We start from the raw sequence: 27,157 nt of genomic DNA, 5'->3' as shown, positions 1-27,157 counted from the left end.
GGATGCTTTGAGAAGATGTTGGATATGAAGTTCATGATCTCATTACGGATTATGGAAGATTCATATGTGGTTCTTATAAAGTTTTATATGTTGAAATAAAGAATTTTGTTAAAGAGCTTTTACGCAAAAACAACTTTGATCATTGCTAAAGCTATACCTTGAATCCCTGAGCCTGCATTCCTAAGTTTATCAGTTCTTATTTCGGTTAAGTCTTGTTGAGTACTTTTGTACTCAGGGTTCGTTGACCCTTGTTGCAGGTGAGCCTCATGAGCAGATCTATTTTGGATCGTGCTGCATGACTATTGTTCGATCTGACGATGAGAAGTAAATGTGTGGCCCTTGGGCAGGGCAGTTTCATTATGTGTTTTGTATTATATTATAATGCCACTCCACTATTTTGTTTTGTAATAATCATCGAACTTAGTTGTGAGGTTTGAAACTACTGTTTTGTAAATTATGTTATTGTAAGACTTCCACTGTTTTTACTCTGGTGTCAATATTTGAATAAATGTTGTAATACTGCAATGACTCTGTAATGTGATCCTGCTCGGAAATCATGGATGATTCGGGGTTCCCCGAGGACACCCGACAGTCTTCTTAAGTTACCGAAAACATATGCATAGATGTCAAAGGTCGTCGGACAGTGACAGGTGCATATGGGCCCTATAATTTAGGAGGTTCTGCCACAGTTGCTCTTCGCGGCTCCCGTGGGGCGAGCACAATGCCCCTCTGTTTTGTGACTGGATGCGTCCAGTGCTGCACAACCGGACATAGACCAGTCAGAGTCCGGTCATTTCTAGAGAGCTCCCCAAGCCTCTGATTTATGACTAGACACGTCCGCTCCTGCATGACCGGACATAGCACCTGAGTCTGATCATTCTCTGACTGCCACGTGTCACTGCTGTTCCTCATGCCACCACGTCAGCATTTGTCAGCACTGACCAGACATAGGCCCTGAGTGTCCGGTCACGCTTCGCACCAGCGTTCGGTCATGAGACCGAGACCATGTGCTCACTGCTGCCACTGATCGAATGCGCCGGTCCTATCGAGGCTAGCGTTCGGTCACTCACAGTGACCCCTTCTCGCCTCTGTTTCATCGCCGAGTTGATCCACATCAACTCCAACTTCAACTTCTTTATAAATGTGCCAACACCACCAAGTGTACAACACCATGTGTATGTGTGTTAGCATTTTCACAATCATTTTTCAAAGAATTAGCCACTCAAGTTGCCACGCCACTCGATCCTAGTGACGATGTAAAGTTAGATCACTCGAGTGACACTAGATGATCGATATGCGAACAAGTTTGCCCCTCTTGATAGTACGGCCATCTATCCTAAACCCGGTCATCAACTTCTTTGCACACCTATGACTGGTCAAATGAAATGCTCTAGGTTATACCTTTGCCTTGCGCATTCCATTTCATCTCCTCTATTGTTGATGTAACACATGCACCAACCAATCACCACATGATATGATCCACTTTATATCATCACGTGATTGTATTGGTTCATTGATCTTGACTTCACTTGCTTTTCATTGTTGCCTTCGTCCATCGGCGCCAAGTCTTGCTCAAGCTTCACCGCCATGTGGTCCACCACTCCAAAGCCTCCAACTTGCCCTTCACGCTTGCAATCGGTCTATCAAGCCAAGTCATGTCTTGATATTCTCCACCCTAATCACATGACTCCATGTCATGTTTCATGTGCAATAAGCTCCTTCATCATCACATGTGTGAGCTTTGCAACATCTTTGAGCCATCATCACCATCATGGCATATGTTGCTCACCCACATGTACCTGTGGACTAATCACCTGTGTATCTCACTTAAACACATTAGTCCACCTAAGGTTGTCACTCAATTACCAAAACCAAACAAGGACCTTTCAATCTCCCTATTTTTGGTAATTGATGACAACTCTACAAAGATATGAAAATTAAGCTCATTTTAAGTTAGCACTTCACCCAAGTGTAAATTGCCAACTTGATTTGGATTTTATGCCACTTATCCAACATTTTAAGCTCTATGTTAAGATTTAGATAAGCATCATAAAACCCGACTTGGTAGTGATAGCTCCCCCTACATGTGTGCTCAAATGATTTGGATTTAAGTTTGCACACATGCATAAATATGAAATTTGTGGGAGTGTTATCACTACTAAGTGATGATAAGGTGTATAGAATAACCTTTGAAGCATGATACCAATCGGAGTTGTACTTTTGACACCATCCTTAGCACCATGAGTAGCTAGACAACAAAAATACTAGAAACCCCATGAGGTCAACATTATGAGCAAGGTTCTAGTACCACGTGTAAAAATACAAGTCTAGCTACCATCCTATGCCTGCTAGTTATCAAGTCATCATTCAAGTTCTACAACTAGCATACACCACACAAGCATGCATATTGAATTTAAAAGCTTATGCAATGCAAGCAAGCACATGACTATGCACATATCAAATGCAACCAATCAAAGTTCATAAGCTTGCTCCCCCTACTTGTGTGCTTCTCTTGTCCAAGAATTTTGATCCTTTCACATCCTTCAATGTTGCTCCCTCTTTGTCCATGTTCATGTTCAACCTCTACTTCTTTGTCTCAATTTCTCCCAAAGCTTTCATATCTTCTCAATCTCTCCCCAAAGCTTTCACAATCTCTCCCAAAGCAAAGCTTTCATATCTTTGTACAATCTCTCCCCCTTTGTCATCAATTTCCATAAAAAGTGTGCTTCTCATTGATGCAAAGGCTTGTATTTAGGGTAGATGGTTGAATCTTGCATTTTTATGGACATCACTTAATTATTGGAATGACACCACTTGTAGATATCACTTATAGGGCTTCTTAAGATGCCACACATAGGATATTTGGCCTAGATACCAATTGGTGGGACACCTCCCCCTAAGTCATTTCATGGTTCATTCATTTGATAAACTTGAGCTTTTTGTAGTGAGGGATGCATTCTTCATTTGATGATCACTTAAAGTTGAGGACACTTGTGGAACCATCATCTTGCATGATTGATACCACATGTAGATATGATACAACTTGAAAGAATTTTCTAGTATGAAACCACTTGTTGGATTTATCAATAAAAACCATTTCTTGAACCTTTGCTATCATCATGAGTACCACTTATAGGATATTACTTGTGAGTTGATCTAGACATCACTTGTGAATTCTTGATGAAATACTTAAGTCTAGATACCACTTGAAACAATTCAAACTAGATATCCATTTGCATTGTTGTCTTGTGCTTGTACTCTTGTCATTATCATGAGCTTCTAATTTTGTCTTGACTAAATTGATTTGCCTAAGCTTCCAAGTCCGGTTTGAACCAATGACAAGCTTCTTCACACCTCTTGTAAGGGTTATCTTGCCAATGTTGCACTTGTGACTTGTAAGCACTCCAAGTTAAATCAAGTACTTAGGTTCACTAGCTCATGAACAAATTTATATACTAATGTTGACACAAAATGTGACGCACTGTGTCTCACACACAGCAAGCCGAAAAGCGTAGCTTCAATCGGGTTCCCGGGTGTTTCGTGATCCGGAAGCGTGCCAGTCAGTTTGACCTAAAAACTAACAAGAGATAAAACAATTAAATGTCAAACCGGAACATGTCAGGTAATACCGGACAGTTCCACATATACGGCCCTGAAGCCACTTACAACGACATACGGCTATAGAGAGCTGTCTGCCAACAAGTTCATAAACCATTCAGCGAATCGTAGGGTAAATGCACGTAAAGACCTAATTGCTGAATGCATGTGCATGGGAAGACATGTTTGAACAAGTGAAATTAATTATGAGTTAATGCATAACCAAACTCGGCAATCCAGCCGAATTGGGATCCATGAAGAAGGAACATACAAATAAAAGCGATTAAACTAAACTAAAACCTGCATCTGCCGCACGACACCTAGTTTCGTTAAAGTTTAAACGTGATTAACATGCATGAACCCGCAACATGTGACAACCTAGATTAAGACAATTCAGCCACTATGAGCATGTTATCTATTTTGCAAGGGTAATATAAAGATAAACAATGATCGTTGAAGCACGAATAAAACCACAAGAGAAAGAAGGCCGAACAATATCAATCTAGATTGGGCAGAAGTGTGTTACAAATATATAAGAAGTTTAGAACATGCAACACTGGATAACTTAATGAATCTATTTAGATTTGCCATATCTAATATAGAGCCGATAACTATCTCGCTTTCACTAAGCATGTGAGTAAACGCCTGCCGCACGGTATCCACTCATAAACGAAGCATAAGCAAAGACTTCTTGATTGTCAAGCAAAGATCCGCCGCACGACCATTGAAAGCAAACAAGACTACTTGCACCATGTCTAAATCCACCGCATGATACTAAACATGATAACAAGGTTGTCGGAACTTACGGAGGTCGACGGATCGATGACTCCTCTCGAAGAACTCGACGACACGACAAGAGGACTCGAAAGTTGGCACGGGGCCGGTTGTATTGATTTGATTGTATATCCTTCTTACAATGGTCGAGGGTCAATATTTATACCCTAGACAAAATGTGAGTCCCAAAGGACTACGATCTACAAAGGAACTTCTAAACAAACTTGGAAACTTACGATTCCTTACCCTAAACTTATAAATTCCTTTATTAATACAACTCTCATCTTTCCGATCGGTCTTGCCTGCCATCTTCTGTTTTCCCGAATGGAGTTACCGCCTTCCAGAATAACCGACCGCACAAGCATTTAGCCGACCGCTTGCGTTGTTTGCCGAACACCCTTCTCCCCGCATGTGGGCCTACCTGTCATCTTCCAGAATTGACCAAAATCCAGTGTTAACACATGCCCCCTCAATTTCGGGATAAAAGTTGTTTTATTCTGAAATTGACCACAAGCTCTTTCATCCTCTTAGGTCATCACCGTTCAAAATCGCAGTCGCTGCCCAAGAAAAACTTTCAGCGCAACTTCGGACCTTCCTCAAATCTTCAATGGCGACCCAGGATGAAATCCCAGAGGTAAACCTTATTTATATTCGGCAATTTTTTCATTTCATTCTTCCGCTCCTTTCTTGATTTAATCCCTTCTGATTTCAATCATCTTCTACAGGAGTACAAGAGCCAGATTTTGATCCCTTATGCTGCCAACCCCGATTCTTATTTCCTCGGCCCAATGGGAAATCCTGACCCCTCCGAGATCATTGAGAAGGAAACCCAAAGGATTCTTTTCAAGTCTGGGATTACTTCACCAAACCGATGGCCAAACACATTCAAGAATTGGCCATTTCCCCCAATCACCGGATGGCGCAACTGGTACAGGAGAATGTTGGAGAAGAGCAGCAGCCACTGGGAAAGTCAGGACATTAGTCATTGTCTGGAGTTATCTTTAGCTGAAACACCCAGGAATGATTCCCTTCTGATAGCAGCTTCTCATTTTTGGTCTGACGCTACCAATGCCTTCATCTTTGGTCATGGTATTATGACCATCACTTTAGCCGACATATTCATGATGACTGGTTTGAATGTGTCATTGCCAGTATATCCTCATAAGTACAAGAGCAAGAGTAATCAAAGAGCCGTCAGTTCTGGATGTGGATGGGTTAAACATATCCAGAACTATATGAATGCATCCGGCACCGTTTCTGACAAAGAGTTGAAAGCCTTCATGAACATGTGGTTATGCAGATTCATCTTCTGTGGAAAATCCAATGAACCAACCCTGAATCACATGGTAATGGCTGAAGACCTAGCTGCAGGCACCCAGATCCCATTAGGCAAATATCTTTTAGGGTCGGCCTATCATATGATGCATCAAATCACCCTTCAGATGCGCCAAAGTGGAGAAATTTCTTGTGTGAATGGTCCCTGGTGGCTAATTCAAATGTGGCTCCAATTATATATGCATCAGATAACCCCTGTGAGCCTCATCAACCTAAGTTTCCCCTCAGTTAACTATGCTGAAGGCAGCACAGCAAAGGTCAAGGCTTGCCAGACTTATGGGGAAGCAGCAGCATCTATAAGCATTGATATAGACATTGGTCATCTCTTCAAGCTATTTTTCAAAGGATTCGGCAATGTGCTCTGGTTTCCTTACAGAGAAAATGAAGATCTGACTCTACCCTGCAAGTTTAGCTATGAAATTGGTTGTTCAGGCCAAGAATCCACAGAGATCTTCAATTCTTTTATCAAACCTTGCACTTTGCCAGCCGAATTTCATCATGGGAGATTAGTACAGTCCACCTATGAATTTTATTATCCAAACATGGTGGCCAGACAATTAGGGTGCGGCCAACTGCCTCCAAAATTCCTCTTCTCAACAATCATAAAATCAAGGGAAGTAATAACAGAAGGAATGGAAGCCAAGAAGGTCTTTGAACTAGGATGGGAATTACCCATATATGAACCATCTCCATTTGGGCTAATAGATGCTGCTCATCCCCTCTTTGTCTCTTGGTGGCAAGAATGGCATGCTCATATCTTCAATATATCAGCTCATTCTCTATGCAAAAACTTGCAACCCGATTTTGCTTCTGACAGTGAGGTAATTTTATTATGCTCATCATTTCTTGTTCTTGAATCCACTTCTTATTTTAACATCTGGTCATGCACAGGATCTTGAGTTCACTCCCCCTGCCAAAGCAATTCAGTATTATCCGGCTGGTCCCAAACCTGCTCTGGGGTTTGATGCTCCAGACTTAAAGGAATTCATGAAAACTCCTGTAACTTTGGATTCAGCACCTTTAAAGGCATTCATGAAAACTCCTACTACTTCAGCTGCTGCATCTTCAAGAGGAAAAAGCAAAAGGAAAACACCTGAAAGTTTCCTCTTACCCAAGAAACCAAGGACCAAGAAAGCCAGATTACCTCCTAAGGTATGAATCTTTTATTTTTTATCAGGTCAACAATTTCACTTAGCAGTAAGCCTGACTACCTTTATATCCATTACTTCCACTGCAGCCACAAGTTGAAATTCCAACACTAGGCAATACCTCAGCACCTGCAGAACCAACCCCTGAAGTCTCTACTGAAGATGAAGAAATTCATGATAGAGAAATTTCAGAGACTCATGAGGCTGAAGGTTTAAAGGCTCATAAACCTGATGAGACTATAGGTAACATTGTTCAACCAATTCTCCTTCCCTTTCTTTTTCAACAACATCTATCCCTTATGCACTTTATCATTTACTTTACTGAGAATAGATGAGATCTTAGATGAACTAGCAAGGGAAACTTCTCCTGATCAATCTCCAGATCCATCTCCTCTGAACCTTCAATCAAGTCCTCCAGCAAGCCAGGGTATAACCCATCCTGATGACCAATCAGCCCAACAGGTAATGCCTTGTCTCATACTATATTTTAGCAAAATTACCCAATCGGCTAACACCTTCTTTCTTCCTCTTTGTCTAGAAGAACATCACTAAGCCGACCACCAGTTACTCCTTCTCTATTGAGGACTACATTATTGAGAAAGGTGAAGAGATCACTTCTCATCAAACTTTGTCACTGGAGAATCAGGCTCGGCTAAAAGAAGTGATTATTCTGCTGAATAAGGATACCATTAGTCTGGTTCAGGATGCAGACCAGATAAAAGACCTCCTTGAACTCATTGATCAAGATATTCCTTCTGCTCTCAAGGCTCCCCTAGAATCTGCAGCCCATCTTGATGATCACTTCGCTATGGTGAAAAGGGCAACCAAGAACATATCTTCGAGGGCCGCTCTGCAGAAGGATAGATCTTTGAAAAAACTGGAGATTAAAGATCTTCATTCTCATATCCAGACTACGAGAAATTCTTTGGCAACCTTGGAGCCTGAACTGAGATCCATGGAGGATGAAAAAATCAGACTAGAAGCTCAACTAGCCGAACTGAATGCCAAAATTCAGTCTCACAGGGCACATATAGCCAATCTGCTGAAGAACATAGAAGCAACTTCACTAAAGATAGCTTCGACCATCAAAGAAGACCAGCAGATCAAACACAAGTTATCCAGCATCCAGAGTTCTGAAGATGAAGATCAAAAAGTGCTAGATAATGTTAGCCGAATCAGGACCGAGGCCATAGAAGCAATCAATCATCTTCTGAACCAGTAGACATTAGACTTGTAATAAACTTTAAGTGTGATACCCTTTGTCCTTGATTAAACAACCTTATGTTCATTTATTTTCATTCGTTCGGAAAAAAGTAATCGGCCATTTCCCCTTAAATTACTCGATTAGAATGTAGCCGATTGTCTCCATCCTTCCGATAGCCGAACGAATCCAATCCAAATACTGTGAGGGTATAGCCGAACGATGTTGGCTCCAATAAATCATGGAGATATTCAAGCGGCGTTCGACTTAACTCAGGCCTGGCCCAATCCAGTAACGGCCCATTCGAAAGGGAACAAACCTACTCCGCCGTTCGGGATTCTCGTCCCACGACCCCGTGGAATTCGCCACGATCTTTCGCTTCGGCTTATAAATAGACCTTTTCACCGGCCTTCATCACTATCTCTGCCTCAGCGTTCTCACATCCGTCTCTTCTACTTCCTCCGTTCGATTCATTCCAGAAGGAAACCCTAACCTCCATCAAAGCAAATGACGAACAGCGGCAACCGTGGCAAGCGTCCCGCCGACGGAGAGGCTGAAGGAAGCAGAGCATCGCGCTGCCGGCGTCGTGGGTATGATTCGGTTCTTTGCCCCCTTTGCAATTTCCTCGTTCATCCCTTAATTCCGATTTCTCCTTCCTCATTCATCAGGATAAGAGTCATCAGCTCCAGCCAATATCATCTCCTTCCTCCGGCGTCGGCAGCTCAACCGGGAACTCCACCATCCGGCTCCTCCGGGTCTTCCAGCTCCTCAAGCTCTTATCATTCCAACCCTTGGGGTTCGGCAGAGCCAGCAGATGCACACCATCCATACTCCCACGAGGAGGCGCTCAAGTTTCGTCAGGAGAGGGACGAAGCCCGGGAGGAGCTAGGCGACGTCTCCAAGAAGTTCGGCATCGATCAAGCCGAATGGGAGGATCAGCGGAAACAATTCTGCGACGCCATTACCGGTTTGATATCTTCATTTAGTTTTATCATCCTGACTTCCTTTGCTTGCCGACTCATTTCTTCTTTCATGCCCAGCTCTTTCCGCGGAGAATGACCGCTTGAAGACGGCGGCGAACAAGATTGCCGACAAGGTGAATGCTCAGGGGGAGACATCCGAGGCACGCCTTGATGCTGTGGACGGCCGCATTGATCAGGCCGTCATCCAAGGTGTGCACCTCGGCGCATCTCTCGGGCTGGCGGCAATGACCTCCCAAACCAACGAGGACTACTCCTCCCAGCCAGTTGGTTTTGTTGGAGGACGCCCGGATGAAGTCGACGACATCGATGAGCGTCTGGAGGCCTACGACAATCATGCTGCGGTCCTTGCCGAAATCACAAACCCCCAATCCGTCCTCAATAAGTTATTTGAGGAGTAGTTTGTATTAGGATAAACTTTTATAAATAATCTCATCCTTTGGAATGACATTTACTTCTTTGATTCTTTTCGGTAAAATCCCACTTGCGATTGTTAGAAAAATGCCGAAAACAACCCATTTTCGGATAAACATTCTCGTGCTAGAGGCGATGCAAACTGCATCGGCTATTTTGTGCTAAAGGCGATATGAATGATATCGGCTATTCTCAGTCTTGTATCTGATTTTTAGGCTAAAGGCGATATGAACAATATCGGCTATTCTCAGTCTTGTATCCAATCTTTAGGCTAAAGGCGATTTTCTCTTTGTCGGTTTTTCTGATTTACATTCATGAACCAACCTCAACACTGGGGTAATATTTCTTAATAAATCTTCCATTGATAGCTTTGGTAAATTCCTCCCCAAATAAGGTCTTCAATATATATGCATTGCCAGGTACACACTTTACTATTCGGAAAGGACCTTCCCAATTTGGAGACCATTTGCCGAACGCTCTATCCTTTGTTCCAACCGGCAATACAGTTTTCCAAACCAAATCTCCTTCTGCGAATTGCTTCAGCCTAACCCTTTTGTTGTAATACTTGGCGACGCGTAATTTATTTTTCTCAATATTCTCTAATGCCTTAAGACGAATCAAATGTAAATCTTCCAATTCATCCATCATCAGATTCTTATAGTCTTCTTCTGCCAATTCTTTTTGTAAAATAATTCGCCTTGATCCTGACCGTAGTTCCCATGGTAACACAGCATGATGTCCATAAACCAGTTCATAGGGAGATGTTTGAGTGGACCCATGACAAGCCATTCGGTAAGCCCACAATGCTTCATTAAGAACCAAGTGCCATTTCCTTGGTTTTTCATCAATTTTCTTCTGGATAATTTTAATCATAATCTTATTTGATGCTTCTGCCTGACCATTAGCTTGTGCATAATAAGGAGAAGAATTATACAACTTAATCCCCATACTTTTGGCAAAGTCACAAAATTCTGAAGAAGTAAACTGAGTTCCTTGATCAGTTGTTATAGTCTGAGGAATCCCGAATCTGTGAACTATATGTTCCTTAACAAAACTGATCATATTCTCTGACGTTACCTTCTTCAAAGGGACAGCTTCAACCCACTTGGTGAAATAATCCGTGGCCAAGAGTACAAATTTGTGTCCCTTACTAGAAGGAGGATTGATCTGACCAATTAAATCCATACCCCATCCTCTGAACGGCCAAGGCTTGATTATAGGATTCATAGCAGACGCTGGAACTTTTTGAATATTGCCGAATTTTTGACAATTGTGACACCCTTTGTAATATTCAAAACAATCTTCCAGCATAGTTGGCCAAAAATAACCAGTTCTCCTAATTATCCATTTCATCCGATAAGCCGACTGATGTGCACCACACAATCCTTCATGAACCTCATACATCACTTTCTTGGCCTCTTCTTGACTTAAACATTTGAGCAATACTCCATCGATGGACTTGTAATATAACTGATCATCAAGAAACACAAATTTGAGAGCTTTATACCTGAGTTTTCGGGAAACCTTTTGAGATGGATCTTTCAGATAATTGGTAACTTCGTATCTCCAATCACCATCCACTTGATCAGTATTTAAAACACCTTCTTCTATAGCAAAAATTTCCCGACTCTCTCGATATCCAGAAGCAGCTTGAGCTAACTTATTTGCTTCTTCATTGCACTCTCTAGGGATATGATGCAAGGTCACTACCAGAAAATTCTTCAACAGTTCTCTACACTCCTCATAATATTCTCTTAATACATTGTTCTTGCATTCATACTGACCATTCAGTTGATTAATCACTAACTCAGAATCTCCAAAAATTTCAACAGCATCGGCCTTTACTTCCATAAGAAACCGAAGCCCTCTAAGCAACGCTTCATACTCTGCCTGATTATTAGTAACATGAAAGTCAATAGGAACCGCATACTCAAAAGTCTTTCCTTGTGGGGAAATCAAGAGAATACCAGCACCACCACCTTTGTTACAAGATGATCCATCAAAGAACAAGGCCCAAGGCACAATGCTTATCGCCTCAACAGAAAGATCCCGATGTTGGGTAATAAAATCGGCAATAATTTGACCCTTTACCGCCTTAGCCGATTCGTATCTCAAATTAAATTCTGACAATGCTAAAATCCATTTACCAATTCTTCCATTCAAAATTGGCATTGATAGCATATGTTTGATCACATCAAAACCAGAAACTACCACGCATTCGGCATTCAATAAATAGTGCCGAGATTTGACACATGAATAATACACGCACAAGCAAAGTTTTTCTATAGCCGAATACCTTGTCTCCGGGTCTAGCAGCTTTCGGCTAAGATAAGCTATGACTCTTTCTTTTCCTTCAAACTCTTGCATAAGGGCCGATCCTATTGTTAGGCTGTCGGCCGCCACATACAACTTAAAAGGCTTGTCAAGTTGTGGAGGTACCAGTACAGGTGGTGCCTTCATATATTGCTTGATCTCATCAAAAGCCTTTTGTTGCACGTCGCTCCATATAAATTTTTGATCTTTCTTGAGCTTTAATAGCGGAGAAAAGGGTAAAACTCTCTCTGATAGATTGGATATGAATCTTCTTACAAAGTTGATTTTGCCTAACAATGATTGTAATTCTGTGAGATTCGTTGGCGGCACAACTTTGTCTATTGCTTCCATGCTCTTCTTTCCAACTTCAATTCCCCCTTTATGAACTAAAAATCCCAAAAACTCACCAGCCGAAACTCCAAAGGCACATTTGTTTGGATTCATCTTCAAACCATGCGTTCTTGTGCACTCCAGAGTTTTTCTTAAATCGGCTAAATGTCTTTCATGATCTCTAGACTTGACTACTACATCATCGATGTATATTTCTACAATCTTGCCGATCAGCTCATGAAAAATATAATTCATAGCTCTTTGATAAGTTGCACCGGCATTCTTTAATCCAAACGTCATGACTATCCATTCAAACAAACCAATATGACCAGGACATCTGAAAGCTGTTTTAGAAATATCTTCTATTGCCATAAAAATTTGATTATAGCCAGCATTACCATCCATAAAACTAATGACTTCATATCCTGCCGATGCATCTACTAGTAAATCGGCAACTGGCATTGGGTAACCATCCATGGGAGTTGCCTTATTAAGATTTCTGAAATCTATACAAACTCTCATTTTTCCATTTTTCTTGTATACCGGTACTATATTTGAAATCCATTCTGCATACTTGCATGGCCGAATAAAGTTTGCTTCTATTAATCTTTCAACCTCCTTCTTTACATCGGCCAATACCTCCTCTTTGTATATCTTCCGTGGAGGTTGTTTGTAAGGACGAAATCCAGGTTTAATGGGTAATCGATGCTCAACAATGGAACGATCCAATCCAGGCATTTCCGTGTAATCCCAAGCAAAACAATCTTTAAATTCTTTCAACAGGTTTATCAACTTTGATTTATATTCTGGGTCTAACTTCGCACTAATATACATCGGCCTTGGCTTAGAATCATCACCAACATCAATTTCTTCCAATTTATCAGCCGACATGAAACCACGTCCCAACTTTCCTTTGTTGCCATCGACAGGATTTCCCATTAAAAATTACTATGAGAGCCGACTGCTTGGATCGGCTGTTGGTCCTTGCTGAAAACATTCACAGGACCTTCTTTCCACACTTTTCCGGAGAAACAATCAACGCCTTCATATTCCCAATAGGTAGACTCTGTGGCAGCAACACTCACCGAATTATCAGCATGTACAACTTCAACATCATCTCCAATCCATTGAATGAGAATTTGATGCATAGTTGAAGGAATGCAACAATTAGCATGGATCCAATCTCTGCCCAAGAGTAGACTATATGCCCCCTTGCCATCAATGACAAAAAAGGTGGTAATCAGAGTTTTCGACCCAATAGTCAACTCGACATGGATAGCACCTCGGGTATCAGAAGGATTGCCAGCAAAGTCCCTGAGCACCATGTCAGTTTTCAACAATTCTTCATTAGTCATCCCAAGTTTCCTGAAGGTAGTATAAGGCATGATATTGATAGCAGCCCCTCCATCGACAAACATCTTAGTTAAAGGCTTGCCATCGACATATCCCTTTAAATAGAGTGGCCTCAAGTGACGATTCTTGATTGGTTTATCAAAAACAGCCTGCTGTGTTAATACAAGCTGAGCCATCAAATCCTGACATTCACTTTCATCAAAATCAGAGTACACCTCTTCTTGGACATCTTGGCTTTCGGGAGCTATAAATTCTGATGGGAGGAAGAAAGCCATGCAAGTATTAGCCGAAGGACCACATCCATCAGGCTTCTTTTTAGGACGCCAAATTTGCTTTGTTTCGGTAACTTCTTGTCCCAACTCCCTATTCCTCAATCGTTGTACTCTTCTTTTCTGGCTTTTCCTTAGGCCTGGAGGACACCACTGTCCTTTTTGCCACACGTATTCACAGAAGTCAGCTTCTTCATCATGCACTCTATCATGAATCCAACCTGAACCTGCAACTCTTTTCCTTTGCTGATTCTCAAAGCCACCTATTTTTAAGCGCCGATCATCTTCAGGAACCTTCGTTCCAAGTCTTTCATAGACGGGACGGCGGTTGACTCGAGATTGCCTATACTCGGAGTACTGAGCACTACACTCCGGACAATTATTTCTTGCAGGCAACCTCAAACCTTCATTCCAACAATGCCTAAAGAACGAACAACCCCAATGAGACTGCTCCTGTTCTGTCATGTATTCTTCTCGTTCCCTTCGGTATACTTCTTCTTCATACCTCCGGCATTCTTCCATAAACCATTGCTTCTTACAGTATTCTTTCTCTTGTTCTCTCTGCCACTTGTTTAGCAAGATACGTGATGTGACTCTGGGTTTGGAAGTTTGACCTTTCTCGGTTCGGCTATTCTGAAACCGAACTCGATGCTGCAGCTCTCTACTGGTGATTTGCCGATCCGGGTCAACAGCACCACTTTCTTTTGCTCTATCGGAAGTCAACACTTTCACCTTGCCTTTACCTTTGAGATCATTGGCAGAGACCATATTCACAGAGAAAGAAATCATATTTTGTGGAAAAGGCTGATCATCAATTTTCATCTTGCCACCAAACCTCAAATGTCCCTCTTGGATAGCTTTCTGGATCCGTATCCTGAACACTCGGCAATCATTGATAGAGTGAGAATTAGTGTTATGGAAACCACAATACTTTTTGTCTTTCACTCCTTCAGGACGTAACATAGGATGTCCTTCTGGTAGCTTGATGCGTCCTTCCTTTATCAACAATGCAAAAAGTCTATCTGCCTTAGTAACATCAAAATCATAGGTTCCCTTTTGTTGTTTCAACCATCGTTGACTAACTTGAGTGGGTTCCTTTGCCCAATTTAACTCAGCTGCAGCTATCTCATCTTCATCAATATACTCAGTCGCTTCATCCAGGAAGCCCTGATACACTTCATTAGTGGCATTGTTCTTCTGAAAGCGATTATCTCTCCTGAATCCTTGGGCTTGATTACTCATAGCTGCTAAACGCTGTGCAAGTTGACCGAGATCATCAAACTCTAAACCGAACAACTTCTCCCTGATATTCGGCAGCATTCCTGCTATAGCAATCCCAGGTAGTTGATCATCTGGTAAATTTAGAGAATAACACATATTCTTGGTCTCTCTAAATCTACGAAGATACTCCAATGGTGTTTCATTTGTTCTCATCCTCAGACTCATGAGATCAACCAATTTCTTCTCATTAGTACCCGTATAGAAATATGAATGAAACTTCTGCTCTAGTTCTGCCCACGTACCAATGGAATGAGCTGGTAGAGATGTGAACCACGTGAAAGCCGGTCCTGTAAGAGACAAAGGAAAATATCGAATCCTCCATGCTTCATCTGAAGCAGCTTCTCCAAGCTGCATTAAGTACCGACTGACATGCTCTATGGTACTAGTATCATCTTGACCAGAAAACTTGGTCAAATCTGTTGGAGGCTTCACCCTTGGAGGCAATGCCACTCTGTTGTACCATTCTGGATAAGGAGATTTGTATGAATAGGATTGATTCTTTGGCTTCAAGCCGAACTGATTTTGCATCATATCAGCCATCCTGTGCATCAAAACATCAATGCCTGGATCCTGATTTCCTTGCACTTGCACTCCAGAAGGCAATCCTGAAACACTTCTATACCCTGGATTTGGCACAGCATTGATAGCACTGTAATCAGTAAATTCTTGATATCCATCTCCATACATATTCTTCTGCAATCTGTTTGATGCTGGAGAAACTCTATAAGCTGAAAGTGGCACTTCTCCTGTGGTACCAAATGTCACCTGGCCATAGGTGGGATGTGATTGCTTTTCAGTGTGAGTCAATCCACCTATATTTGAAGGCGACGCTACTTCTTTTCCAACAGGCTTCTCTTGATGCTTTGGAACATTGAAAAGCGTCGGCCCACTGAGTGGTCCAACATTTTCCTCGAAGTATTTATCAACCATTGGGCCAAAAGTACTGATCATGATTGCCCAAAAGGTATTCAGAAAAGCTGTGTGATGGTTTGTCATGGTTTCTCCCATAGCTTTATAAACCAGGGCTGCCATCTTCTGAGCATCCTCCTCTTCAGTGTAATCAGTTTGATGCGGAAGAAGAACTCTTGGCATTGATTGCTTTTGAAATACTTTATTGCTCTTGTTTTTGGAAAAAGACATCAAGCACTTCCGTTGGTATTGCTCACATGCTTGTAGCACTAACTCCTTGTAATTATCTGGCAATTCTGCCATGCTTACATCCAGAACATGATCATTGTTGATCTCAGATGCCATCTTGAACTAGCAGATGGTCCCACCGGGCATGCCAAAAAGTGTGTTGACACAAAATGTGACGCACTGTGTCTCACACACAGCAAGCCGAAAAGCGTAGCTTCAATCGGGTTCCCGGGTGTTTCGTGATCCGGAAGCGTGCCAGTCAGTTTGACCTAAAAACTAACAAGAGATAAAACAATTAAATGTCAAACCGGAACATGTCAGGTAATACCGGACAGTTCCACATATACGGCCCTGAAGCCACTTACAACGACATACGGCTATAGAGAGCTGTCTGCCAACAAGTTCATAAACCATTCAGCGAATCGTAGGGTAAATGCACGTAAAGACCTAATTGCCGAATGCATGTGCATGGGAAGACATGTTTGAACAAGTGAAATTAATTATGAGTTAATGCATAACCAAACTCGGCAATCCAGCCGAATTGGGATCCATGAAGAAGGAACATACAAATAAAAGCGATTAAACTAAACTAAAACCTGCATCTGCCGCACGACACCTAGTTTCGTTAAAGTTTAAACGTGATTAACATGCATGAACCCGCAACATGTGACAACCTAGATTAAGACAATTCAGCCACTATGAGCATGTTATCTATTTTGCAAGGGTAATATAAAGATAAACAATGATCGTTGAAGCACGAATAAAACCACAAGAGAAAGAAGGCCGAACAATATCAATCTAGATTGGGCAGAAGTGTGTTACAAATATATAAGAAGTTTAGAACATGCAACACTGGATAACTTAATGAATCTATTTAGATTTGCCATATCTAATATAGAGCCGATAACTATCTCGCTTTCACTAAGCATGTGAGTAAACGCCTGCCGCACGGTATCCACTCATAAACGAAGCATAAGCAAAGACTTCTTGATTGTCAAGCAAAGATCCGCCGCACGACCATTGAAAGCAAACAAGACTACTTGCACCATGTCTAAATCCACCGCATGATACTAAACATGATAACAAGGTTGTCGGAACTTACGGAGGTCGACGGATCGATGACTCCTCTCGAAGAACTCGACGACACGACAAGAGGACTCGAAAGTTGGCACGGGGCCGGTTGTATTGATTTGATTGTATATCCTTCTTACAATGGTCGAGGGTCAATATTTATACCCTAGACAAAATGTGAGTCCCAAAGGACTACGATCTACAAAGGAACTTCTAAACAAACTTGGAAACTTACGATTCCTTACCCTAAACTTATAAATTCCTTTATTAATACAACTCTCATCTTTCCGATCGGTCTTGCCTGCCATCTTCTGTTTTCCCGAATGGAGTTACCGCCTTCCAGAATAACCGACCGCACAAGCATTTAGCCGACCGCTTGCGTTGTTTGCCGAACACCCTTCTCCCCGCATGTGGGCCTACCTGTCATCTTCCAGAATTGACCAAAATCCAGTGTTAACAACTAACCACTAGATCAACTAATCATTCAAGCAATAGTGATAGGCTATTAATTTAAACATTTCATTTGTTATGTATGATCCTATGAAACATGTACTATATGCACTAATTACATACTAGTAAGGGATGAAATGGTCATGTATATTATAATAATACCTTTGTTATGTTGGAGTAGAGGATAGTCGTATAGATTCCAATTCATTACTCCAATAGTAATGTGAAGTCCGATTATAAGCTTGGTGAAGATAAATAGATACCATTTTAAATTCCATTCTTCACCCATATGAAATGAATACCACTTATGATCAAGTGCACTATCTTGTTGTGGTTAGCATGCTTAATCTTTTGATCAATGCTTGCATGAGAGAACTATTTGGAATACCACTTGAATTTCCACATCTAGCTCTCTTTTGGGTGTTGCTTGCTTTTCTTGATCAACCCTTTTAATTGCTTCAACTAAGCATCTCAAATGTCCCTCGGATCACCACTTTCATATTAGACTTCCAAGTACCACACTTGGTTTACCTACGCATAGGCGGCAAGCCCCTGCACTAGGGAGAAGTGACCTCTCTCCAAGAACCATTCTTGACACTTAATTAAAATAACTTGATTGAATGATCCAAGTGATGTACTTAACTTAATAAGTAGCCTTGATTCTCTCTTAAAGTCCTTTTCTTTCTACTTGTTTAAGTCATTTTCCTTCTACCAAATAATCTTCAATAATCTCTAGAATTTAAATTTCATCTTCATCTTGAGTTTGATCTTGATCTTACATTTTGAGTACTAAATGTGTGCAAAGTACACTCCACAGTCAAATGCCCTTATACTCTTTGCTTGTCATGCTTTTAGATCATTTCAAAACCAAACTTAGGTACCTCAAATGCTTGTAAAAACATGTTTCCAACTTGAAAACCTTTCAATTAAAGTGACTCAAAATAGATCCAATAATTGTTACTTTTCTAGCAGATTCTGTACCCTTCAAAGAAAAATACATATCTCCCAATGTATAGATCCAAATACCATGAAATTTTGTGGAGATGTGCTTCACTAAGTTATCTAGAAGTTGTAAAATTTTGAGATTCATTTGACTTCTAAATTGCTACCAGATTTCAATTCTTCCACCACTGTTACATGCTGAAAACTGCTGCACTATAGCTGACAATATCCACTCCAAAACAGAAGCATCTCTTATCCAATTCTCATGAAATTAGTATAGCAACTTATACCATAAGTCTAGAGCATGTACACCAATTTTTATGCCAATCCAATAAGTTTTGATCACTCATACATGGCTAAGATCACAGCTAGCTCAGATTCTCAATTATAGAACAGATTTCAACTATTAAGCTATACTTCATTAAGTGTGAATCAAACTTGAAATCAACTTGTTTGAATACTTTCACAAGACACAAATCCATTCAATCCACTTGCTAAATGTCATCTTATGAACTTATCCAACACAAATCAATCCAAACTTGATTACTAAGCAATTTATCCATTCAAGTATCTCATAGCAAGCAACATTGCATATTTATCCAATTCAATCAACTCATATGCACCCAAATAAAATAATCAACAAGGGATATAGCTTGGTTAGCTCATGATCATCCAACTAGTAAGCTTCAACTCAATTATTTTTGCAAGCCATCAAATAATCCAATAAATCACCACAACTTGAATATGACACTTGTATGTTGTAGCACATTTGGACTTCACTGATTTTTGACTTGGCATTGGGATAGGATTGCATTAAGCTTCAATACTTGACTCAACATATGATGATCAACATGAAATCAATTGAATCAAGTCTCCAATGCCATGGTACCTACAAACAATCATCCACTTTTTGATGGTACCCAAACAAGTTTGGGTTCTCTCAAGTTAGGAGTAACATACTTAGGCAAAACCTTAGTATGAGTAGCGGGATGTTTTGTAATAGCAACCATAGAGGTACCATTATCATCCTTCCTAAGCATAGAATCATCATCAATTGAAATAGGCTTAGAAGTGTTACCTAGGAGACATGAATGAGCCATGTGTCCCCTTTCCCGACATGAATAACACTTTCTCTTTGATTGAGCATTCTCTTCCTTGCTCATATGGTGCTTCCCATTGCCTTGCCTCTCATAGATTGCTTGAGCCTTCTTCTTAAGCTTTGTAGGACACTTAGAGGCAAAGCGTTCCATATTTCCACACTTGAAGCACTTGATGTGAGCATAGATTTTCTTCTCATATTGTGTCTTGCTCATCATCTTGGCATCTTGAGTTTGCATTGGATGTCTTGCCTTTCCACCCCTTCTTATTTTCTTCTTTTTTGTCATCAAGTCACCACCATCTTCATGATAGATTTTGACTTACTTTTAGGGTGTCTTCTCTTGCTCAACTTGTGGCTTTGGCTGAGGCTCTTTTAGTTGCTTCATCAATTGCTTGGTTAGGCACATTGAGATAAGATGACCCCAAGTGCGGCACTTGAAGCACTTGACATGCTTTAGCCTATCTTCTTCCTTCATCTTCTTGAGCTTCTCAATGTTTGGGCAACTATTTGCAAGATGTCCCGCTTCATGACATCGGTAGCACATGGAGTGAGAGAGCTTTCTTTGTTGTAGCTTCTTTATCTTTCTTTCTCTCTTTCCTTCACCCTTTGTCATCATCTTGAAGCCAAGACCACACTTGTCACCATAGTTTCTTTAAGTCTTTAACATGTGCTCAAAGGTGACTTTTGAGTTATAGCACCTCTCTAACTTGTTGCTCAAAATTTTCACTTCATTTCTGAGGTCATTGTTCTCCTTCAAAAGGTTAGTCTCACAAGACATAGAAGTAGAACAAGTATCTATATATGAAGAGCATGACATATCTAATAAATCATCATAAGAGGTGGATACATGCTTCTTGCTTACATCACAAGGGTTAGCAACATTTTGCAATTTATCATTTGATCTATAGGATGAGCTCTCATTATTTTTAAGTTTCTTTATAAACACTTTAATGAGAGAAGCATGTTGTTCTAATAATTCTTCATGAGATGCAAGTAGTGTCTCATGATTCAATTTTAGCTCATAATGTGAAGATTTTAGACTATCAAGTAATTTCTTATATTCTTCACAAGAGTTCCTTAGAAATGAGTTTTCATTTTCCAATTTTAATGTTTTAGCTTTCTTATTTTCTAAAGACATGGTTATGCTAGCAAGTCTACTCACAAGCTCATCATATGAATCAACATGGTCAACCACATTATCATTTAATACCTTGGTGTCTCCTTGTGACATAAAGCAATGTGGTGTAGTTGGAGAGATTGAAGAAACATCATTCTCATAGCCCGAGCATGATCCATCATTATCATCATCAAGTGTGCATAGAGTAGCATCATCATTGGCATCACTTGTGGCATCACCATCAATCTTGTCAAATGATTTTGTGGTAGCATCATCATCATTGTCACTTGACCATGAGGTGGAGCAATCTTCCACAATCACCAAATTGTGGTCATGCTCAACACGCTCATGTGCCTCCACCTTATGATCATCCTCCTTCTTAAATTTGCCATCATCCCACGTGGAGGAATCACCGTAGGTTTGCTTGATTGATTTTCATATCTCACGAGCAGTTCCCACATAGTTTATTCTTTTCATTAAATCAAAGCTCAAAGCATCCGTTAGATAACAACAAGCATGTGCATCAAGTTTATAGAGAACTCTTTGAGCTTTGGTGAGATTTCTATGGTCTAAGACATGGGTGAGACCACTAGTGACAATCCACCAAAACTTAGGTCCCTTTGCATAAAAATTATCAAGCATGTGATTTTTCCAAAGTGTAAAGTTTGCGCCATAAAAAATGGGTGTCTCACAAACATCTATCCCACTAGACGCCATCCTCTTGGGTCGGTGAAGACCACAAATGAGAGACCTAGCTCTAATACCACTTGTAAGGTCAAGATGGCAGACTAGAGGGGGGTGAATAGTCCTTTCTAAAACACAATCGCGTCAACTAACCAAAACAAGTGTGGAATTAAAACTATCGGTCTAGCCAAGACTACACCCCTCTATCTATGTTCTCTAGTACATTGCAAAGATCCTAATTAAGAAACTAAGGTGCCAAACTAGCTAGAGCTCACCTATCTAATTCTAGGAGCAAGGTCACACAAACCTATGCCACTAGTATTTTGCATACCGGGAAGCTCCTACACATTTCTAGTAAGGAAAAGCACAAAGCTTCTAAGCTCACTAGCAATGCTCAATAACAAGGCAACCAATGCCAAATTAGAGAGCGCAAATACTTAGCTACACAAACTAAGCAAACTAAGCAATGTGACTAACAAGGTTACACAAACCAAATTAGCCACGTAAGGGAGCTACTTCTATGCTACACAAGCAAGAAGGTAACTAGTGAGCTACACAAGCTAACTAATTGCAAGAGTAACTACACAACCACGATGTATATGAAAGTAAATACAAGCTTGTGTAAGGGGATTGCAAACCAACTGGAAGAACAATGTTGACACGGTGATTTTCTCCTGAGGTTCACATGCTTGCCAACACACTACATCCCTATTGTGTCGACCGCTCACTTGGTGGTTCAGCGGCTAATTGGCATCACCTGCCAAGCCCACATGTCGGACACCGCAAGAACCTACCCCAAAAGTGAGGGTAGCTCAATGACACACTCAACTAGAGTTGGTCTTCGTGGCTCCCGCGGGGCGAGCACAATGTCCCTCACAAAGCTCTTCTCCAGAGCACCGCATAAGCTTCTTACGAGCTTCGACGGAGACCACCACCAAGCCATCTAAGAGGTGGCAACCTCCAAGAGTAATAAGCACCACTGGCTTGCAAGATGACCACCTAGTGCCACTCGATGCAACCTCATGATACAATCGCACTAGAATCATTCACTCACTCAATCGGATGAATACTATCAAGCTAGAGAGAGTTAGAGGGCTCCCAATCACCACCACATAAGCCACCAAGGCTCAAGTGTGCTAAGCTCTCCTAAGCTCATGGCCAAAGGCTGACCAACACTTCTATTTATAGCTCCATGGGCTAAAATAGTTGTTACCCCTTTACTAGACAAAACTCGGGATGACCGGACGCACCAGTCGGATCGACCAAACGCACCTAGCCATCGTCCAGTCAATGGATGCACGCCACGCGTCGCCTCTATTGAACCTCAGTCATTGGATCACAATGGTCGGTTGTCTCGCACCGACAGTCAAGACGCGACTAGACGCAGCACATTGAGATGACCAGACGCTGCTATGCCTGAGTCCGATCGTTTCCAAAGAGCTCCTCGAGCCTCTATTTTGCGACTAGACATGTCCGGTGCTGCACGACCGGACGTAGACCAGCCAGAGTCTGGTCGTATCCAGAGAGCTCCCCAAGCCTCTAATTTGTGACAAGACGTGTTCGCTCCTGCACGACCAGACATAGCACTTGAGTCCGGTCATTCTCCGACTACCATGGGTCACTGTTGTCATGCCACCACGTCAGCATTCATCAGCACTGGCCAGACATAGGCCCTGAGCGTCCGGTCACTCTTCGCACCAGCATTTGGTCATAAGACCGAGACCGCACGCTCACTGCTGCCACTGACCGGACGCGCCGGTCCTGCCGAGACCAGCATTCGGTCACTCACAATGACCCCTTCTCGCCTCTGTTTCATCATCGAGTTGATCCACATCAACTCCAACTTCAAATCCTTTGTAAATGTGCCAACACCACCAAGTGTACACCATCATGTGTATGTGTGTTAGCATTTTCACAATCATTTTCCAAAGGATTAGCCACTTAACTTGCCACGCCACTCGATCCTAGCGATGATGCAAAGTTAGATCACTCGAGTGGCACTAGATGATCGATATACGAACAAGTTTACCCCTCTTGATAGTACGGCCATCTATCCTAAACCCGGTCATCAACTTCTCTACACATCTATGACCGGTGAAATGAAATGCCCTAGGTTATACCTTTGCCTTGTGCATTCGATTTCATCTCCTCTATTGTTGATGCAACACATGCACCAACCAATCACCGCATGATATGATCCACTTTATATCATCATGTGACCGTATTGGTTCATCGATCTTGACTTCACTTGCTTTTCACCGTTGCCTTCGTCCATCGGCGCCAAGTCTTGCTCAAGCTTCACCACCACGCGGTCCATCACTCCAAAGCCTTTGACTTGCCCTTCATGCTTGCAACCTATCCATCAAGCCAAGTCATGTCTTGATCTTCTCCACCTTGATCACATGACTCCATGTCATGTCTCATGTGCTGGCTCCTTCATCATCACATGTGTGAGCTTTACAACATCTTTGAGCCATCATCACCGTCATAGCATATGTTGCTCACACACATGTACCTATGGACTAATCACCTATGTATCTCACTTAAACACATTAGTCCACCTAAGGTTGTCACTCAATTACCAAAACCAAACAAACCAAACAAGGACCTTTCACTAACGTTGGGGTATACTTGCTAGAACCAGTGTTCTTGCATGACCAATTGAATGTGGTGCTATCAGGCGCTATCAAGAGCTATGGCAAAATCGAATATTAGGATCCTAGCCGAGCCGGATGCTGAGAAGGACATGAACAAGGGAAAAGAGAAAGGGAAGGGGAAGGGAAAGAAGAAACCGACAAAGGATATGTTCACAAAGAATATCGTATATAAAGATGTTCTAACTCTATGAAAGAGGTAATGCATCACACGATCATCTTTGATTGGTGACCAGCTGCAGCTTGGTGTACATGCAAAGCACTTTCTCCTGGTCAAACTATTAAGATATTAGATTCTCAATTGTACAGTATATTGTAAAACATGTATTGTGAAATACAAACTTGTTATGATTAAAGTGAATGCTCATATGTTGCAATGGAAAAAAATATTGGATAACATTACGAACAATTGAAGTTGATGTTTTAGTTTCGCATTCAAATTTAAAGTTATATTTTAACTATCTATCTTTCTTGAAGACTTATGTAATATTAGAACATCATGATTGCAGTATCTATTTTAGGTAACAGTATAACACTCTCATACATATGTTATCGTCGTGTTATATGTTCCTGTTGCAACGCACATGCATTTAACGTGCAAATGATGGGAGCGATTTTTTTGTAATAGCTGGGAGCAAGTGGGCTCGCTATGTGAAGAAACGGACCACAGAGGACTCGAAGGCTGGAGCTTGTTTGGGCTCATGGCCCAGTATTCCTATTGGATGAAGGGAGTTGGAATGATGGTCGGCAGCGGATCAATCCTCCTATGTCTTTGATGGAAACACCACACCAAACCAATTTGAAATACAAATTTTGACATTCTGAAAAACTTGGAAACTTAGCATTTCCATGGCGTAGATATGCTAATTATGATTTTTTTCAAACATGAGTTTGCGTCGTAAGTTTTGCGACATGTCTAATCTATAAAAATGCTGTAGATATGCCTAGTAAAAAAATTCTACCTTTTTTTATGTGTTTCCATGAAGTCAAAATTTTCAAAGGAATTCAAATCAGAATGAGTCTAATATGATCCATGGCTTAGCAAATGCACAACCATCCACATACTTAGGGCACCGACACAGATGGCATGGGATTTCGATTTCAATCCAACAATTCCAAACTCTATTTTTCTTCTGGTAAACAAAAAGTCCAAAATCTGTTGGCGCCGCATGTGTAACGCAATATAGCAAGCCAAAGGAGATGTGTAAATTCAAAATCTGGCTTTTTTTGTTTTTTGCAGAACAAATCCCCAAGATATGTTAGCACTAGATGACGTGCAGTGTGGTCAGCACATAGCACACGGCTTGCCATGACATGACAAATCCGGGTGAGTGGCTGTGCGGCGTGCCTGGTGCGTGGGCGTTGGGCATTCGGTTAAAGAATTTTGGTTTTGACAAAATATTAACTAAATTTTGTTGCTAAAATGACCACGTAGTAGTGGTCGCAAAGATATCTTGTTAAATGGGTTAATTTGGTTAAGGCCACCTACAAAGCGAATCAAAATCGCCAATTATCGAATAGCGACCAAACATCTTCACTAAATATAGTATATTAATTTTTTTATTAACCTAATTCTTATATGTGTGTAAATGATGTGCACTTAGGTGTCGAAGATTCAAATTGGAACCATTTTTTGGAACACTTAAGAGAAAGGCTCTATGAAGAAATGGACCATAGAGGACGAAAAGGCCCAAGATCGTCTAGGCTAACAACCTGTTCAGTTCTCATTTCTGAGGAACCGAAATTTGTTCGGTAAAATCGGTTCTCCTCATCGGTTAATCGAACTAACCGAAATTTGCTGCTTTGCTGATTGCCTTGCTGATTGGCGATTGCCTGGTCACCTGGATGGCTGGATGTATTTCAGTATTTGTGTTGTGTTGTGCTAGTATAGTAGTGTGTTCTCTTAGTGTCTTGCACTCTTGCTGAATGCTGATGCCTTGCTTTAGAAGTTAGCACTCTATTGAACATGCTGTTACATGGATTTTGGGTACTGTTCGGTTTTTCAGTTCTACTCAGAACTGAACCGATGCCGATCTTGGTTGGTTCCATGTTTTTTGAAGAACCGATCGGTACTGGTTTTCTGAGAACCGAACTTCTTAAAAAACCGAAGAACCAATCGGTTCGGTTCGGTAGAACCGAACGCCTAGGGCTATTTGCGATCTCCCTGGCCTCACACGGTGGCGGCTCAGTGAGGTTGGCTCTAGCATGGATCCAGGTGACCGGTGGAGCAAGGAAGGGGCTCAGCGTCATGAGGTAGGCCGGCGTCAGTGCTAGCCGTGAAGCTCCATGGATGGCGGTGCAGGGGGTGACAAGGTAGGCAGAAGGGAAGGCACCCCCGTAGTGACGGCAACATCCTAGCCATGGCTGTGGCTTGTTGAGGTGGCACCCACGGTGGCGTGGGAGGTAGCCAAGCAGATGTGGCGGTGGCTGCACAGGAGAAGCGACACCCACCATTTGCCAAAGGTTGAAGATGATGGCATTTTAGACATTTCCCCCACCTTCTCTCTGAACAATGAATAAAATAATCAATGCGGTGTCTTCTAGCAAAGAACCACGAAACTGTAATGTCCGCCAGCAAATTTGATGTTGACAGTGTTCACTGGCCAATTACGCGTTTCTCCAGTGTCCCACTGCAAATTTTGCCTTGCAACAACTGACAACATCAAAGTGTGGTGAGAAAAACGGTTGAAGGAGGTTAGGTGGGGCGAAGTTTGTTCTATACTCTCTTTGTTCTAAATTATATGTCGTTCTGATTTTTTTAGTATACAGTGCGTAGTAAAATTATTATGTATCTAAAAAAGTTAGAACAGGTTAAATTTTGAACCAGAGATAGCAGCATGTATACACCTAAAAATTATCATTTTAGTACTATATTTTATAAAGCATGCATATGAATGCAATGTATATGTGCATTGTACATTTATTTGGAAAAATATGTCTAGCTATATGTGGGGGGTACGACCCCAGATACCTATGGTAGACCACATGGGCTGCGCCCCTAGGGGCGA

The sequence above is a fragment of the Miscanthus floridulus genome, chromosome 6, assembly GCF_019320115.1.
Source record: "Miscanthus floridulus cultivar M001 chromosome 6, ASM1932011v1, whole genome shotgun sequence".
Taxonomy (NCBI): Eukaryota; Viridiplantae; Streptophyta; class Magnoliopsida; order Poales; family Poaceae; genus Miscanthus; species Miscanthus floridulus.
This window is presented reverse-complemented; position numbering follows the sequence as displayed.